The 16,597-nt window shown below is 43.2% G+C and overlaps 1 long non-coding RNA gene across 1 annotated transcript; it reads right to left on the bottom strand.

The window, feature by feature from the left end:
- Window positions 1–1,092: 1,092 nt before the first annotated feature.
- LOC133383735 (uncharacterized) lies at window positions 1,093–14,261 on the bottom strand. Its single transcript, XR_009762401.1, has 3 exons — window positions 14,038–14,261; window positions 11,938–12,041; window positions 1,093–1,784 (listed from the first exon to the last, which is right to left on the bottom strand). It is a non-coding gene; the product is annotated as an uncharacterized LOC133383735 (long non-coding RNA).
- Window positions 14,262–16,597: the final 2,336 nt, after the last annotated feature.

Genomic DNA, 16,597 nt, shown 5'->3' with positions numbered 1-16,597 from the left:
GTATAGTGGAAGAACTATTTCTCCTAAGGATTATCACAGTTACCCAAAATAATTCCTGCAGTACTTTGATCTTCATCAAATCTGAACTTCTAGGTATTTGTGCAAGAGATTGGATTTATTATCTGGATAGACCATATTTCATTTTCCTGTATTCCTCTAAGATGCAATGAGTGATTTAAATAATTCATTAATTTATATTATTTGGTGGAGCTAGTGTTAATGTTTAGTTGTTGTTATTATTATTATATCCTGCCCTTCCTCCCAGCAGGAGCCCAGGGCGGCAAGTAAACAGGACAGATTTGTCCTTGAGAGAACCTCTCTCTCTCTCCACACACCCCTCCCAATATCCCTAGGTGTCCATCTCTTGAAGTTTGCAAAGAATTTACTGGGTTCTTGCACAGAAGTTGAGAGAAGGTGTTTTGGACAGGAAAGGCATTTTTTTTTGTTTGAATGGTATGCTCCAAGCAACTGTGGTTGATACTTAATGTATCATGCTTTATGATGTCACTAGGGCCCGCCCCATGATGTCACGAGGGCCCACTCTGTGACATCACTAGGGCCCGCCCCATGACATCTCAGGTTTTGGGATGCTTCCAACCTGGCAACCCTAGTTCACATCATTCACACTTTTAACTTATATTTACTGTGTTCGTATTCCCTTGGTAACTTTGCCCTGCCCGTCTCTTTGGATGCCTAAACTGTATTTCTAAGAGCTCAACTGAAATTTTAAGTTACTGCAATGCAAGAAATTTGGAAACTGAAGGAAAATTTCATTACGAGGGGCAATGCCCTTATTCCCCCCCCCCCCGTTCCTACATCCCTGCAGGAATCCTGGGCAATATAATTCTCCCAGGACACCTGAGGTCCATAAGACACTAGGAAAATTACCCTAGGAAATTTATATTTTTTAAAAAATCTTTTCCATCTGTTTCACCCATTTAGAAAGTAATGGTTATGCTTTCCTTTACATCATCACCAATTGGCTCATTATGTAATTTATTTTGCAGAGGAATATTGAGGAAATAATGTGTGCTAGGAAAAGAAAAATGTTTTACAAGAGTGCTTTAATATTATTTTCTTAAGGTAGTTCAGTTAGGCAGTTCAGCATTATCCCTTGTCCACAAAAATAATGCTAAATAATGATGCTTTTAAGTCTTGATTCAGAAAGGTTATCTGGGCCAAGGTAAATCTTAAATTTTGTTAGCTGCAGACTAGCTGTATGGATGTAATGAAGAGGAAAACATGAAGCATGTGAGGAGGAAGAGGTGGCGGCTTATTTGTGTTATATCTATCTATTATACCTATTAACATGTAGAAATGTAATCAGGCATGGTTTTTGAGAAAGTTTCAGTATGGTTCAGTAATTGGGATGACAGGAGATAGCAGACTGGGATATGGCAATGGCCTTTCATTTTCCTTGTGGGAAGGGAGGAGTCATGTGCATTCTCCACTGCCTGCAGTTTTGCTTGGAGCAAAGGTCAGGAGTATTAAGGAAGTAAGGGAAAGTTGCTCATGCAGTTGAATCCCATTTGGAGCTCTTTGCTGATACCTGTACTTGGTATTCCTATAAGATGCTGCTGAGGCAAGAGGCATAGTCTTGGCATCATCGCTGCTGGAAGCCTGCTATTTGGCTTTTACTTTCTCTTTAGAATTTATAACTTTACCCACTTCAATGGTGTGAGAGGAGTACTCTCCCAAATGAGTAGGCTCCTGGCATCCGATTAGGTTGGACAAAATTGAGGTTTAGTTTGAGACAGGGCTGAACCTTGATCCACAGGTGAGCTCTGGAACACATAATAAAAAGAGTGGTCAGGATCCAAAGAATCACTTTGGCACATGCAAAAAGCCTTGGGCTAGCTCAGTAGAAGGGTTACTTTTTCATCTTTTTCTCTGAACAAATTATCTCCACGTTATTTCTTGTGCTGAGCCAAGATGGAAGAGTGCTTTGCAAACATAAGGTTGTAGCTAATGTTAGTTCTACTCAGAGGAGACCCATTAAAATTAACAGACAAGACTAACTTTGGTCCATTGATTTCAGTGGAACTACTCTGAGTAGAACTTAATTCCACCCATAAACTCCCCTCACCTGCAAAAGTTTTTTTCCTCCTGTAGGCACATGAATCAGGACAGAAGTGTGCCTTGTGTAGATGTGTTTTGGTATGCTTCATCTCTAGATCGGAAAGGCTGGTTTGCAAAGACAGACACCTTAACACCCGTAAATGTCAGGGGAAATGTAGTACATAACTGCCTTCTGTATTTTACAAAATGTATTTCAAAGCATCCACAATATTTATTACGATGAATGGAAACATTATGGCCAGCATTGCTTGCTTTTTTTTTTTTTTTAAAAAGAACCTTCCTAGAAAACAGCCTAGACATCTCAGAGCTCAGAAGAACAGACTTCATAAAAGTCCTGAATCAGTTCTCAAGCAGCAGCTTCACTTTCAGTCTCCACTTAACAAATCAAAACTGGAATTTTCTAACTCTTAGTAACCCTATCACAAGCTGCTATTGGAAAATCAAGCTGTTTCTTCACATTAATCATCACTGTCACAGCCAATGGCAAAGTTGTAAGAAGATGGACATGATTATGTGGTGTGTGTGTTTTAAAAACAAGCTTGAGGCAAAAGGGACTGACAAAGCCCATGCATCCGCACGCATGCTGATTTTAACAGGGTCATTGACAATCAATTTTGTTTGGCACCAGGCCAAGCAGATAAAATAAGTTTAGAGGAGACATGGAGCATGCAAGGGCTAAGACAAAGTTCTAGTGAAGTTTTTTTAAATTTTGATTCTCCCTGTCCTTCTACTAGAGCAAATGCTAAACATTCAGAAGCTTAAAATGATTACAATGACCACTTAAAGGTCCAGATATGAAGAGGTATCAAAAGATTCATTCATGGAGGAAACGTATGATGAAGGCCCAGAAATTGTAGAATGTGAGGTAAAAGCTGTTCTTAAAATACTTGGAAGAAACAAATCACCAGGAACAGATGGCATACCAATATAGTTGCTACAAGTTACTGAGACTAAATCTATCCATATTTTGACTAAAATTTGTCAACAAATATGGAAAACTAAACAATGGGCCACAGACTGGAAGCGGTCAATATATATCCCAATTCCAAAGAAAGAGGATCTCAGGGAATGCAGTAATTATCAAACTATTGCCTTAATATCCCAAGCAAGTATTGCTCAAGATTCTACAACAAAGGCTGTTACCATATATGGAGCAAGAAACGCCAGATGTCCAAGTTGGATTTAGAAAATGAAGAGGTACCAGAGATCATATTGCAAACATACATTGGATAATGGAACTGACCAAAGAATTTCAGAAGAAAATCACCCTGTGCTTTATAGATTACAGCAAAGCCTTTGACTGTGTAGATCATGAAAAACTATGGAATGCTTTAAAAGAAATGGGGGTGCCACAGCATCCGATTGTCCTGCTGTGCAACCTATACTCCGGACAAGAGGCTACTGTAAGGACAAAATATGGAGAAACTGATTGGTTCCCCATCAGAAAGGGTGTAAGACAGGGGGTGTATTTTATCATCCTATTTGTTAAATCTATGTGCAGAACATATACGGAAAACAGGAGTGGAGCAAGATGAAGGAGGTATGAAAATTGGAGGGAGAAATATCAATAATTTAAAATATGCAGACGATACCATACTACTAGCAGAAACCAGTAATGATTTGAAACGAAAGTTAAAGAGGAAAGCACAAAAGCAGGACTACAGCTGAACGTCAAGAAGACTAAAGTAATGACAACAGAAGATTTATGTAACTTTAAAGTTGACAATGAGGTCATTGAACTTGTCAAGGATTATCAATACCTCGGCACAGTCATTAACCAAAATGGAGACAATAGTCAAGAAATCAGAAGAAGGCTAGGACTGGGGAGGGCAGCTATGAGAGAACTAGAAAAGGTCCTCAAATGTAAAGATGTGTCACTGAACACTAAAGTCAGGATCATTCAGACCATGGTATTCTTGATCTCTATGTATGGATGTGAAAGTTGGACAGGGAAAAAGGTGGATAACAGAAAAATCAACTCATTTGAAATGTGGTGTTGCGTACGCATAGCCATGAGCCAAGATGGTGGCAGAGACTTCAGCCCCTTATTTATTTTATTTATTTATTATTTGATTTATATCCCACCCTTCCTCCCAGCAGGAGCCCAGGGCAGCAAACAGAAACACTCAAAACACTTTAAAACATCATAAAAACAGACCTTAAAATACATTAAAACAAAACGTTAAAAACATTTTTTTAACATTTTTTTAAAAAAAGCTTTAAAAACATCTTTTAAAAAAGGGTTAAAAGCATATTATTAAAAAAAAAATTAACAAGCAATTCTAACACAGACACACAGACTGGGATAGGTCTCAACTTAAAAGGCTTGTTGAAAGAGGAACATCTTCAATATTCAAGGGGAGGGAATTCCAAAGGGTAGGAGCCGCCACACTAAAGATCCGTTTCCTATATTGTGCAGAATGGACCTCCTGATAAGATGGTATCTGCAAGAGGCCCTCACCTGCAGAGCGCAGTGATTGATTGGGTATATAAGGAGTAAGGCGGTCTTTCAGGTATCCTGGTCCCGAGCTGTATAGGGCTTTGTACACCAAAACTAGAACCTTGAACTTGGCCCGGTAGCAAATGGGAAGCCAGTGCAATCCTTTCAGCAGCAGTGGGGTGACATGTTGGCGATACCCTGCCCCAGTAGGTAGTCTCACCAGCTGCAGCTTCCGGACCAACCTCAAGGGCAACCCCACATAGAGCGCATTACAGTAATTCATCCTGGAGGTTACCAGTGCATGGACAACAGTGGTCAGACTATCCTGGTCCAGAAACGGCCACAGCTGTCTTACCAGCCAAAGCTGATAAAAGGCACTCCTAACCACGAAGGTCACCTGGGCCTCTAGCAACAAAGAGGGATCCAGGAGCACCCCCAGACTACGAACCTGCTATTTCAGAGGGAGTACGACCCCATCCAAAGCAGGCAACGGACCAATTATCTGAACCCGGGAACCACCAACCCACAGTGCCTCCATCTTGCTAGGATTCAGACTCAGTTTATTCACCCTCATCCAGCCCATCACTGAGTTCAGGCAGCGGTCCAGGGCTTGCATGGCCTCCCCTGATTCAGATGTTACAGAGAAATAGAGCTGGGTATCATCAGCATACTGCTGACACCTCGCCCCAAAGCTCCTGGTGACTGTTCCCAAGGGCTTCATATAGATATTAAACAGCATGTGAGACAAGATGGTACCCTGCGGCACCCCACAGCACAACTGCCAGGGGGCCAAAAGACAGTCACCCAATGCTATTCTGGAGATAGGATTGGAACCACTGTAAAACAGTTCCTCCAATACGCATCTCACCAAGGAGGCCCAGAAGGATACCATGGTCAATGGTAGATGATATGAGGAGGGCATTAGATAGGGGAGAATTCGATCTCTCAGCGGCTTTTGATACTGTCGACCACAGTATCCTTTTACATCGCCTGGAGGGATTGGGAATTGGAGGCACTGTATTACAGTGGTTCCGCTCATTTCTCTCCGATAGGTATCAACAGGTAGCATTGGGGGAGGAGGTTTCAGACCCTTGGCCTCTCAATTGTGGTGTGCCACAGGGTTCTATCCTCTCTCCCATGCTATTTAACATTTATATGAAGCCACTGGGGACAATCATTAGGAGATTTGGGCTGCAGTGTCACCAATATGCGGATGACACTCAGCTCTATCTCTTGTTTAAATCTTCACCAGAGTTGGCTGTGGAGACCTTGTCCAAGTGCCTGGAATCCGTGAGTGGATGGATGGGAAGGAACAACCTGAAGTTGAACCCCGGTAAGACCGAGGTGCAGCTCGTGGGGGACAAGAGAAGGTTGGGAGATGTTGACCTGAAGTTCAATGGGGTGAGTTTACCCCTTAAGGACCAGGTCCGCAGCCTTGGGGTTGTACTTGATTCTCAGCTGTCCATGGAGGCTCAGATTTCGGCAGTGAGCCGGGCAGCCTGGTATCAACTACACCTCATACGAAGGCTGCAACCCTACCTTCCTGTTCATCAGCTCCCACTGGTAGTACACGCCCTGGTCACCTCTCATTTGGATTACTGTAATGTGCTCTACGTGGGGCTACCCTTGAAAACGGTCCGGAAATTACAACTTATACAAAACACAGCGGCTCGACTACTTACGAATAGTCGGCGCCGGGATCACATCACACCAGTGTTGTTCAATCTACACTGGCTTCCAGTTGTCTTCCGGGCCCAATTCAAGGTGTTGGTATTAACCTTTAAATCCCTATACGGTCTCAGCCCAGTTTATCTAAAGGAGCACCTTCAACGCCACCAATTATGCCGCCCGACAAGATCAGCCACACAGGGCCTTCTCTCAATCCCGCCGACAAAAACAGCCAGATTGTTGGGAACTAGAGAGAGGGCATTTTCAGTGGCGGCCCCCACCCTTTGGAACTCCCTCCCACAAGATCTACGGCACGCCTCTTCTCTAAATGTATTTCGTAAAGCCTTAAAAACCTGGCTCTTTCAACAGGCCTTTGGGATTTCCAGGGAGGGTTAATTGTTACGACTGAAATGCCTCTTACCCTGTATTAGTGTTGTTGTTGCTGCTGTATTGTTTTTATATTCTATTACTGTATTTTACCACATTGTGTTTTAACTGTTTACATGTACGTTGCCTAGAGTGGCCATCGGCCAGACAGGCGACACAGAAATTAAATTTATTATTATTATTATTATTATTATTATTATTATTATTATTATTATTATTATTATTATTATTATTTTATTATATCAAAAGCCACTGAGAGATCAAAAAAGAATAACAGGGTCGCACTCCCTCTGTCCTTCTCCCGATAAAGGTCATCCATCAGGGCAACCAAGGCTGATTCAGTCCTATAACCAGGCCTGAACCCAGACTGGGATGGGTCAAGACAATCTCTTTCATCCAAGAGTACTTGTAATCGCTGCACCACAACCCTCTCAATCACCTTCCGGAAAAGGGAGTATTTGTAACCGGTCGGTAGTTGTCACAAACCAATGGGTCCAGAGTGGGCTTTTTCAGGAGTGGTCGGATCACCGTCTCTTTCAAGGCGGCTGGAACCACTCCCTCCTGCAATGATGTGTTGACCACACCCTGGATCCACTTGGTCAGACCCCCTCAGCAAGCTTTAATAAGCCAAGAAGGGCAAGGGTCGAGAGGACACGTTGCTGGCCGTATCATCGCAAGCACCTTGTCTGCGTCATCAGGCCGCATCAACTGAAACCGTTCCCAAGAAGTTGCAGCAGATGTTGCACTGGACACCTCATTGAGGACTACAGTTGATGTGGAGGGGGCATCAAGACTGCTACGGAGGTGAGCAACTTTATCCTCAAAGTGCCTTGCAAACAATTCACAATAGGCCTCTGAAGGGTCTAAAACTCCATTTCCTGGAGATGATGTCAACAGACTCCTGACAATACGAAAAAGCTCTACCGGATAGCTACTTGAGGATGCGATGGAGGCAGAGAAGTGGGCCTTCTTTGCCGCCCTCACTGCCACATAGTAGGCATGGTTACAATGTTTTACTCATGCTCAATCAGCCTAACTGCATGTCTTTCGCCACTTCGGCTGTAGCCGTCGTCCAGCCTGTTTCATTGCCCTTGGTTCAATGGTGTACCAAGGTGCAGATCGGGCTCCACAATGCTGGAGAGGGCGCTCGGGGGCAACTGTGTCAAGAGCCTGACGCGCCTCGCTGTTCCACAGTGTGACAAGGGCTTCAACAGGGTCACCTGATCTATGTACTGGGAACTCCAGTGGACTCCATTAATCTCTGGGGCAGACCATCTTAATCTGTCCACCACCCCTGAAGGGGGAGGATCGGAGCCATAAGTCTAAACTTCACCAGAAAGTGGTCTGACCATGACAATGGGGTGACATCCACCCCCCTATCTCCAGACCACCCCTTCCTCCATCTGGAACAAAAACCAAGTTGAGGATGTGCCCTGCCTTATGTGTTGGGCCAGTAACAACTTGAGACAGCCCCATAGTCGTCATGGAGGCCATGAAGTTCCAAGCCGGAACACTAGAGGCAGCCTCAGCATGGACACTGAAATCACCCAGCACTATCGTTCTGGGCTCCTCCAGCACCACAGCCAAGACGGCCCCCGCCAGCTTGGTCACAGAAGCTGCTGGGCAGCCGGTGGGATGGTACATCAGCAGCAACCCTAGTTTACTGTCTCCTCGGCCCGACATCAGGTGCAGGCCCTCATAGCCAGCTCTAAGACAGAGTGGTTTCCTGGTGACAGAAATGGAAGTTCTGTAGACCACAGCAACTCTTCCCCCTTGTCCCTGCAGCCTGTGCTGGTGTTGCACCAAGTATCCAGGTGGGCAAAGTTGGGTCAGATCAACTCCTCCCAGCTCACCCACCCAGGTCTCGGTTATGCACACCAAATCGGCACCTTCATCCGCAATCAAATCATGGATGAGAGTGGTCTTATTATGTACTGATCTAGCGTTAAACAACAACACACACAGGCCAGTGGGCACAGCAGATGAGCAACGAGGAACCCATCCATGAGAGGAGTGGCAGCAAGGAACAAGGTGCAGATAGCATTGCCCTTGTCTTCTATGGTAATTCATCACATCCCTATGGCTATATTTCCCTCTGCCTGTAATCACTGAAATTGGGGTGGCATCACCCATGTTCCTCCGTACTAAGACTCCTCCTAAACACCTGATTTGGACCCAGCACGAGCCCACCAACAAAGACTACAGGAGCCAATTATCCCAGAAGGCCTCTGTGAGAATTGGGAACAGTCATACCTATTCAAACTTTTTCACACAGGGCACATCTACTCCCCATCTCACACCCAGGGAGGGCCAGCCTTCTGCCAGTTACAGACTCTCACTCTGAAGGCATCTGGCTACTTTTTCTTATCATTCAGTTCACTGCACAGGCTCCCACCCTGTGCAGGAACTACACATGCACCACATGACCTTCCCACTATCAATCTCCTCTAGATTCGTTTAAAAGAAAACAAATTAAAAAGAAAAAGAGAAAAGGTAATAGAAGGGGGGTAGTGCCCTAGCCGTTGGGACTCCCTAAGGGGCTCCCCAAGGGCCAATCCCCTTTGGTGTTGTCCCTTCGGTGGTAACCCTGCCGGTAGGAGACCCGCCACCCAAGGGCAGCTGGGCTTTTATGCCTCCTGCCCCAGCCAGCAGCTGATGCAAGAGGTTGCAAGACTAACTGCAGCCTCTCTCTGGAGCCAGGGTCAGGCAGTGGTCCCAGTCCTTGCAGCATTTAGTAGGGAGTTCAGCTGTCTCGGGGGACAGCAACCCAAAGGAGCGAGCAGCAAGCACCCAGATGCTCAGATACTCACTCCCAGGGTCTTCTTCAGTCCCCTAGTGCTGCAGCTGTTCCCCTTAGGGAAACCTCGGCCGCCATCTTGGTTAAGGGCAGCGCTGCATATGCAACTGCCCAGTAGCCGAGAAAGATAGGTTGAAGCAAGGGAATGGCAGGGAATGGCTCCAGAGCTCTCGGCTTGCGATCCGCAGCAGCAATCCTGCAGCAAATCACGAAAGGGGAGAGGAAGGGCCCTGAGCAGGCTTGTGCCCAAGGCCCCAACATGTCTGGGGCCGGTCCTGCTGATATTTACTCATTGTGCAGGGCTGTATGTGTAACCCCCCGCCTGCAAACATTATTTATTATTATTATTGTTATTATTTATTACATTTGTATACCGTCCCATAGCCAAAGCTCTCTGGGCAGTTTACAACAATTAAAAACATTAAAAACAAATATTCAAATATACAAATTTAAAAACACTTTTTAAAAAAAAATTTTAAAACACATCCTAAAATGCCTGGGAGAAGAGGAAAGTCTTGACCTGGCACCGAAAAGATAATAGTGTTGGCGCCAGGCACACCTCATCAGAAAGATCATTCCATAATTTGGGGGCCGCCACTGAGAATGTCCTCTCCCTTGTTGCCATCCTCCGAGCTTCCCTTGGAGTAGGCACCCGGAGGACGGCCTTGGATGTTGAGTGTAGTGTATGGGGGGGGGTCGTATCGGGAGAGGCGTTCCATCAGGTATTGTGGTCCCAAGCCATGTAAGGCTTTATAGGTTAAAACCAGCACTTTGAATCGAGCTCGGAAACATACAGGCAGCCAATGCAACCGTCTGGTCCCTGTTACCAATCTGGCTGCTGCATTTTGCACAAGCTGCAGTTTCCGAACCATCTTCAAAGGCAGCCCCACATATAGTGCATTGCAGTAATCTAATTTAGAGGTTACCAGAGCATGGACAACTGAAGCCAGGTTATCCCTGTCCAGATAGGGACATAGTTGGGCCACCAACCAAAGTTGGTAGAAGGCACTCCGTGCCACCGAGGCTACCTGAGCCTCAAGTGACAAAGATGATTCTAGGAGAACCGCCAAGCTACGAACCTGCTCCTTCAGGGGGAGTGTAACCCCATCCAGGACAGGTTGAACATCCACCATCCGGTCAGAAAAACCACCCACTAGCAGCATCTCGGTCTTGTCTGGATTGAGCCTCAGTTTATTAGCCCTCATCCAGTCCATTGTCACAGCCAGACACTGGTTCAGCACATTGACAGCCTCACCTGAAGATGAAAAGGTGAAATAGAGCTGCGTGTCATCAACATACTGATGGCAACACACTCCAAAGCTCCAGATGACTGAACCCAACAGTTTCATGTAGATGTTGAACAGCATGGGGGACAGAACTGACCCCTGCGGAACCCCATACTGGAGAGTCCAGGGTGCCGGGCAATGCTCCCCAAGCACCACCTTCTGGAGCCGACCCGCCAAATAGGAGCAGAGCCACTGCCATGCAGTCCCTCCCACTCCCAACTCAGCCAGTTTTCCCAGAAGGATACCATGGTCGATGGTATTGAAAGCCGCTGAGAGATCAAGGAGAATCAACAGAGTCACACTCCCCCTGTCTCTCTCCCGACATAGGTCATCACACAGGGCAACCAAGGCTGTTTCTGTGCCAAAACCAGGCCTGAAACCTGACTGAAATGGATGTAGATAATCGGTCTCATCCAAGAGGGTCTGGAGCTGGCCTGCTACCACTCATTCAAGGCCCTTGCCCAGGAATGGAACATTTGCTACCGGCCTATATTATTAAGATTTTCTGGGTCCAGGAGGGTCTCTTCAGGAGTGGTCTCACTACTGCCTCTTTCAGGCATCCAGGGACCACATTGTATATGCAGATGCCAGGGGCAGGAGCTGATTGGTGCATCTTAATGTCAGGTGTGTGGCTACTAATTAAGCAACGGGACAATGCATAAGTAAAACATCTGTCCCAGGCTTAAGAATGCATTATATGTGCCTGTTAACTGAATAAAGGGCATTGAGTCTTCTGATAATTGTAAATACTGGGGATCATCAATTCAACTGCCTAGCAAATATATTTAAATTTTACTTTCAGCAGATATTTCTGGTAGTAAATATACTTGCTACACTATTCACATGCAACAAATAGAAAAGAGGCGTGAATTAGCCTTCATAGTAAGTTCATCTTAAAATGTGAATGCATTTTTATGAGCACTTTTCACAGTGTAACTCCAATATGGAGGTGAGAATTTCAGTTGTACACAATAGTACTATAAATCTCATGAAGACAAGTTAAAAAAAGAAAAAGATTGTTGCTTTCTAGATCCAAGTTGGAACTGGTACATGAAAACAGTACTAGTAGGGCAGGAGGAAAATGAAGAATAATAACGGGGAACAAAAACAAGGCAACTGAATTACAATCTCCTCTTCCAAAAAACCCCACTACACTTGTTTGTATTGTTGCTTGGAAAAAGAAAAGACAAAAGGATTAGGTCAAACATTTTTTTTAAAAAAATCCAAATTGTGGGTGCTATTTAAAACTCAGTAATTGCTATTCCAAGTAATATACTTACTGAAAACAGTATTTCTGAAAACTTCAGATGATGGATTTTGAATGGTCCATTATCTCTAACTCTTGCTGTTTATTCACACTTAAAAAAGTGCAATGGTGAAGTGCCTAGGAACAAAATATTTTCACGAGGATATTTTTAACAGTTTTCTCAATTCTAATTTAAAATTATATAAAATGCTGTTTTGCCCTAAATCCACCCTTGGGAAAATTTAAGGGCTTTACAGGGCCATTTACTTTCACAGACTTCCCCCCCCCCAAAAGGCATCAAATTTGACACCTGCCTCCACTGTCATAAGCAGTATACCTTTAAATACCAGTTGCTAGAAACTGGAGGGATTCTGCTATTGGACTTCTCATGGACATTTGGTTGGAGAGCAGGATACTGGACTAGATGGGACCTGGCTTGACCCAGCAGGCTCTTATATGTTCGTATGCTCTGTTTGCAAATTAGAAAAGGTATCCATCATTTTGTTGACACATCTCCAAAAGTCACGTTTCCCCATTGTATGCCAACAACAGTTGTTAACATTTTAATGGTTTCTGTGACTTTAAGTTCAGAAGGTATAACCTGATCATATTGTTTGATCTTCCATATATTAGAAACCTGCCAAATGCCTTACATATTAAGAATAATGAATTGAACTATGCTCCATTTGTTATTATAAAATGGTCTCTACTATGGAAGTGATAAATAATCTGTCATTCTGGTGGCAAAAGTAAAGCTAATGGGAACCATTGAGTAGTACATGGGGAGGGATAGGTTACTATGCCACATTCTAAAGTTTGAAGAGGCCTTGGCTAAGTGCTGTCTGTTATGCCCCCTCTGATGTCAGTGGACCCCGACCGCAGGTGTATCTGGTAAGAAGCTATGAGCTGCCATTTTAAAATTTCCACAGTGCCTGCAACATAACTTTTCTTTGGGCCATTCTGGAAAATATCTCTAACATCTGATTCAGGAGAGGACATTCAAAACCAGAATGGGTGCCTGGATGTACCAATGGGCTGAATGAAAGTTAATAAACTGAGACTGAAGCCTGACAAGACAGAGACCCTTTAAGTGGGTGGTTCATGAGTCTAGGAATTGGAATGTTTTTACTTTCAGAGTTGCATTTCTTCCAATGGAACAGGTACATAATTTGGGAATACCTTTAGACCCATCTTTATTAGATGCCAAAGTGACCTCTATGTGCTCATTTGCAATTGTTATGTCCACATAGAGAGGATTCAATATGTGAATTGTTACAGTATGACTCACAAGATCATTCCCCCACCACTACCAAAAAGGTCCCACTTTTAAAATGTTCAAAATATGTGGTGTTTCATTTCCTCCTGTAAGATCTCTAAGGATCACAAATTCTTATTTCCTGGTTTCCTCTTCATGAAGCCAAGCTCGGATTGAGACAATACCAGCATTTTAGAAAAAAAGACTGACTGGGGGTGGGGTGCAAACACACTGGGAAAAGCTACAATGACATCAGCAATAGGCCCAAGTTCTCATTTAATGCAGAAAAAGCACATGGATTAACCACAACTGCAATAAATGTGAACAGTAATAAACATTAATCATAAGCACAATAAACTTCAAGAAGTTTAAAAATCTCATATTCCTCAGAGTAGGAAAAACCTCAGAAGAATGCATGTCATATTTTTTAAGATAAAGCTAATCAAGAATGTTTTAGAGAATGATTCTGAGTTTTCAAACAAGCTATTGCAAACATATATATTGGTTTATAAAAAGAGGTAGTGTACCTCTTTCTTGGGTCCTATGGGGCTCGTTGAAACGAATACTGCAAACACAATTACAATTTTTGTTTTATATATATATATTTAAACAATAACTGAAAGGAACATAACACCATGTATGCCAACAGAATATATCATATATCTTCTTAACATAATAATTCCCAAAGTCCAATGCATTCAGCAAGACATAAATGAAGAAGTTGCTTGCAGAAAGTCCAGTAGAGAAAATTTGGAAATTTCCAGTTGCAAACTTCAAAGCCCTAAATAAAATATAATTTAAATTCAAATACATAAAGCCACAAAAGAATTAATTTACTCTTCCATCCCCTTTACAAACATAATTGTAAAACCCCATTACCTAATTCAAGGTGACAAGGGCCTAGTCCTTACTCCCTGGCATTAATAGCTCCTTTTCTCTTCAGCTTCCTCACGGTTTGTACTCAACTCCTTAATACAATCCTTCCATAAGGTTTCTCCACCCACTGGACCAAACCAATATAACCCATAGGGGTTACATTAGCAGAGAAAGTGAGCATATGAGGGGCTATGCATTCACGATACCCACTTCTTTCTTATGGCTTCCTATTTACTTATTCTCTTTTTTCTCTGTATCTCTTCCTCTTCCCCTTCATAAGAAGAGTTTGCTGGATCAGGCCAATGGCCCATCTAGTCCACATCCTGTTCTCACAGTAGCCAATCAGATGCCTGGAAGTTTGCTAACAGGACCTGAGCACAAAAGCACTCTTCCCTCCTGTAGTTTCCAGCAACTGGGATTCAGCAGCAGGCTGCCTCCTAGCATGGAGGGAGACCATAGCCCTAAGAAGCCCAAATCTTTCCTCATAGGGGAATTGCTCCATCCTCTTGGTCATTTTTGTGGCCCTTTTGTGAACCTTTTCCAGGTCTACAATATTCTTTTTGAGGTGAGATGGCCAGAACTGTACACAGTATTCCAAATGCTGTCACACCACAGATTTGTATAACAACGTTATTATATCAGCAGTTTTATTTTCAATTCCTTTCCTAATATTCCCTAGCATGGAATTTGCCTTTTTCACAGCTGCTGCTCACTGGGCCAACATCTTCATTGAGTTATCCACTATTATTACAAAGTCTCATTCCTGGTCAATCACTGCCAGTTCAGACCCCATGAAGGTATATGTGAAATTAAGATTTTTTGCCCTGACATGCATCACTTTACACTTGTTTACATTGAATTCCATTTGCCATTTTACTGCCCATTCACTCATTGGGTTCATTGGAACACGCAAGCCCACTCACCACTGCAAGGTGACGATCCAGCGAGGGGTAGAGAACTCTAATAGGTTATTGAGATAGGACATATCCTTGCAGAAGCCATGATGGTTCTGCTTCAATAAGGCTTTTACCTCTATATGCTCTGTTATTTTATCTTTAATAATACTTTCCACCAGTTTTCCTGGGATAGACTTTAAGCTAACTTTCCTGTGATTCCCTCTGGATCCCTTTTTTAAAAATTGGTGTTACATGGGCCTCCCCTCTTGTGTCTAGGGATGGGTGAATCAGTTCATTTCCAGTCTGTGTTACTTTCATATGGGTTCAACCATAAATTAATTCCATCCTACTTCCATATTAATCAGCAGACTTTTTTGCAATCTGCATGAATATGTGCATTTAAATATGTATTTTAATATATTTCTGGTCTCAGTTGAACGTACTGGACCTGATATTTAAAGCCCTTCATGACTTGGGGCAAGCGGACTTAGACCATCCATTCCCACCTTATGTGTCTGTTTGTACTGTGAGATCCTCATCAGAGGCCCTTCTTTGGGTTCCACCCAGAAGCTACCAGGAAGAGGGTCTTTTCAGTGGTGGTGTCCCTCTAGAATCTCTCCCCAAGAAGCTCACTTTCCACACAGTCTAATGTCTATTCAGTGCCAGGTGAAAGCCTTTATATTTTGCTAGAACTTTAACTTTTGTTGTTCTGTATTACTCGTTTTGATATTATTTTAATACAGCATTTATAATTTTGCTGATTTTATGTTATGCAAGATAAAAAGTTGCATTGACAGTACAATCCCAAATTGTGTCTGTGGGTGTGGGTGTATGTGCACACGTGCTAATGTGGGATCATCCATAACTTCTAAAGTTCTGCTGGCATGGGCTGCCTGGGGCAGGAGAGAAGGGGTGGACTTTTATTTATTTTTCTTTGTAGATCCCCTTTTTGGGGGGAGGGGGAGTAATTTCTCTCCATTGATTCCAAGGAAGGTGTGGATCAGGTCAATTCATATCAAGAGTACAGAAAACAAATTGCCAAGCATCCCTAATTCCAGCACAGAGTTAGGCATGCTTACACCTATTGATTTCAATAGGCTTAAGCAAGCTTAACTCTGTGTAGGATTTAGGTCTTTGTAAACTAGTGGGCAAGGTTAGTCTTTATTGTATTCCAGTGTAACACCTACTTTCCTCATCTATCTCCATACATTTAACAGTTTGTAGGTAATGTTCCTTGCTTTCATGGTGAGAGATACATTTCCTTTTGACTATTTTCTTGGAAGCTTTGTCCTGATTTATTTATTTTATTATTAAATTTGTTAGTTGCCCATCTGGCTGGATGTCCAGCCACTCTGGGCAACGTACAAGATAAAACAGTATATAAAACAATTAAAATTTAAAAACAGTAAAAAACTATGATGTCATATTCAGTAGGTTTTCTCCAAATGTTCTATTGCTTAGGGAATTGCTTCTTATAATTTCTAATTAGGTGACAAATGGAAGGATTTCATATCAAAGGGGTGATAGACTGTCTTGCACCATAACATTTACATTTGCGGAAGAGTCATAAGGGTATTTGAATCCAGATATAATTGTACTCAGGTTAGTTCCTTTGTCTTGGCATCCATCAGATAGGTGTCAACACCCTTTGTTCAAAAGCTTTGTAT

The sequence above is a fragment of the Rhineura floridana genome, chromosome 4, assembly GCF_030035675.1.
Source record: "Rhineura floridana isolate rRhiFlo1 chromosome 4, rRhiFlo1.hap2, whole genome shotgun sequence".
Lineage (NCBI taxonomy): Eukaryota > Metazoa > Chordata > Lepidosauria > Squamata > Rhineuridae > Rhineura > Rhineura floridana.
The sequence above is the reverse complement of the archived record's forward strand: the minus strand, read 5'-3'. Positions and strand labels throughout refer to the sequence as shown.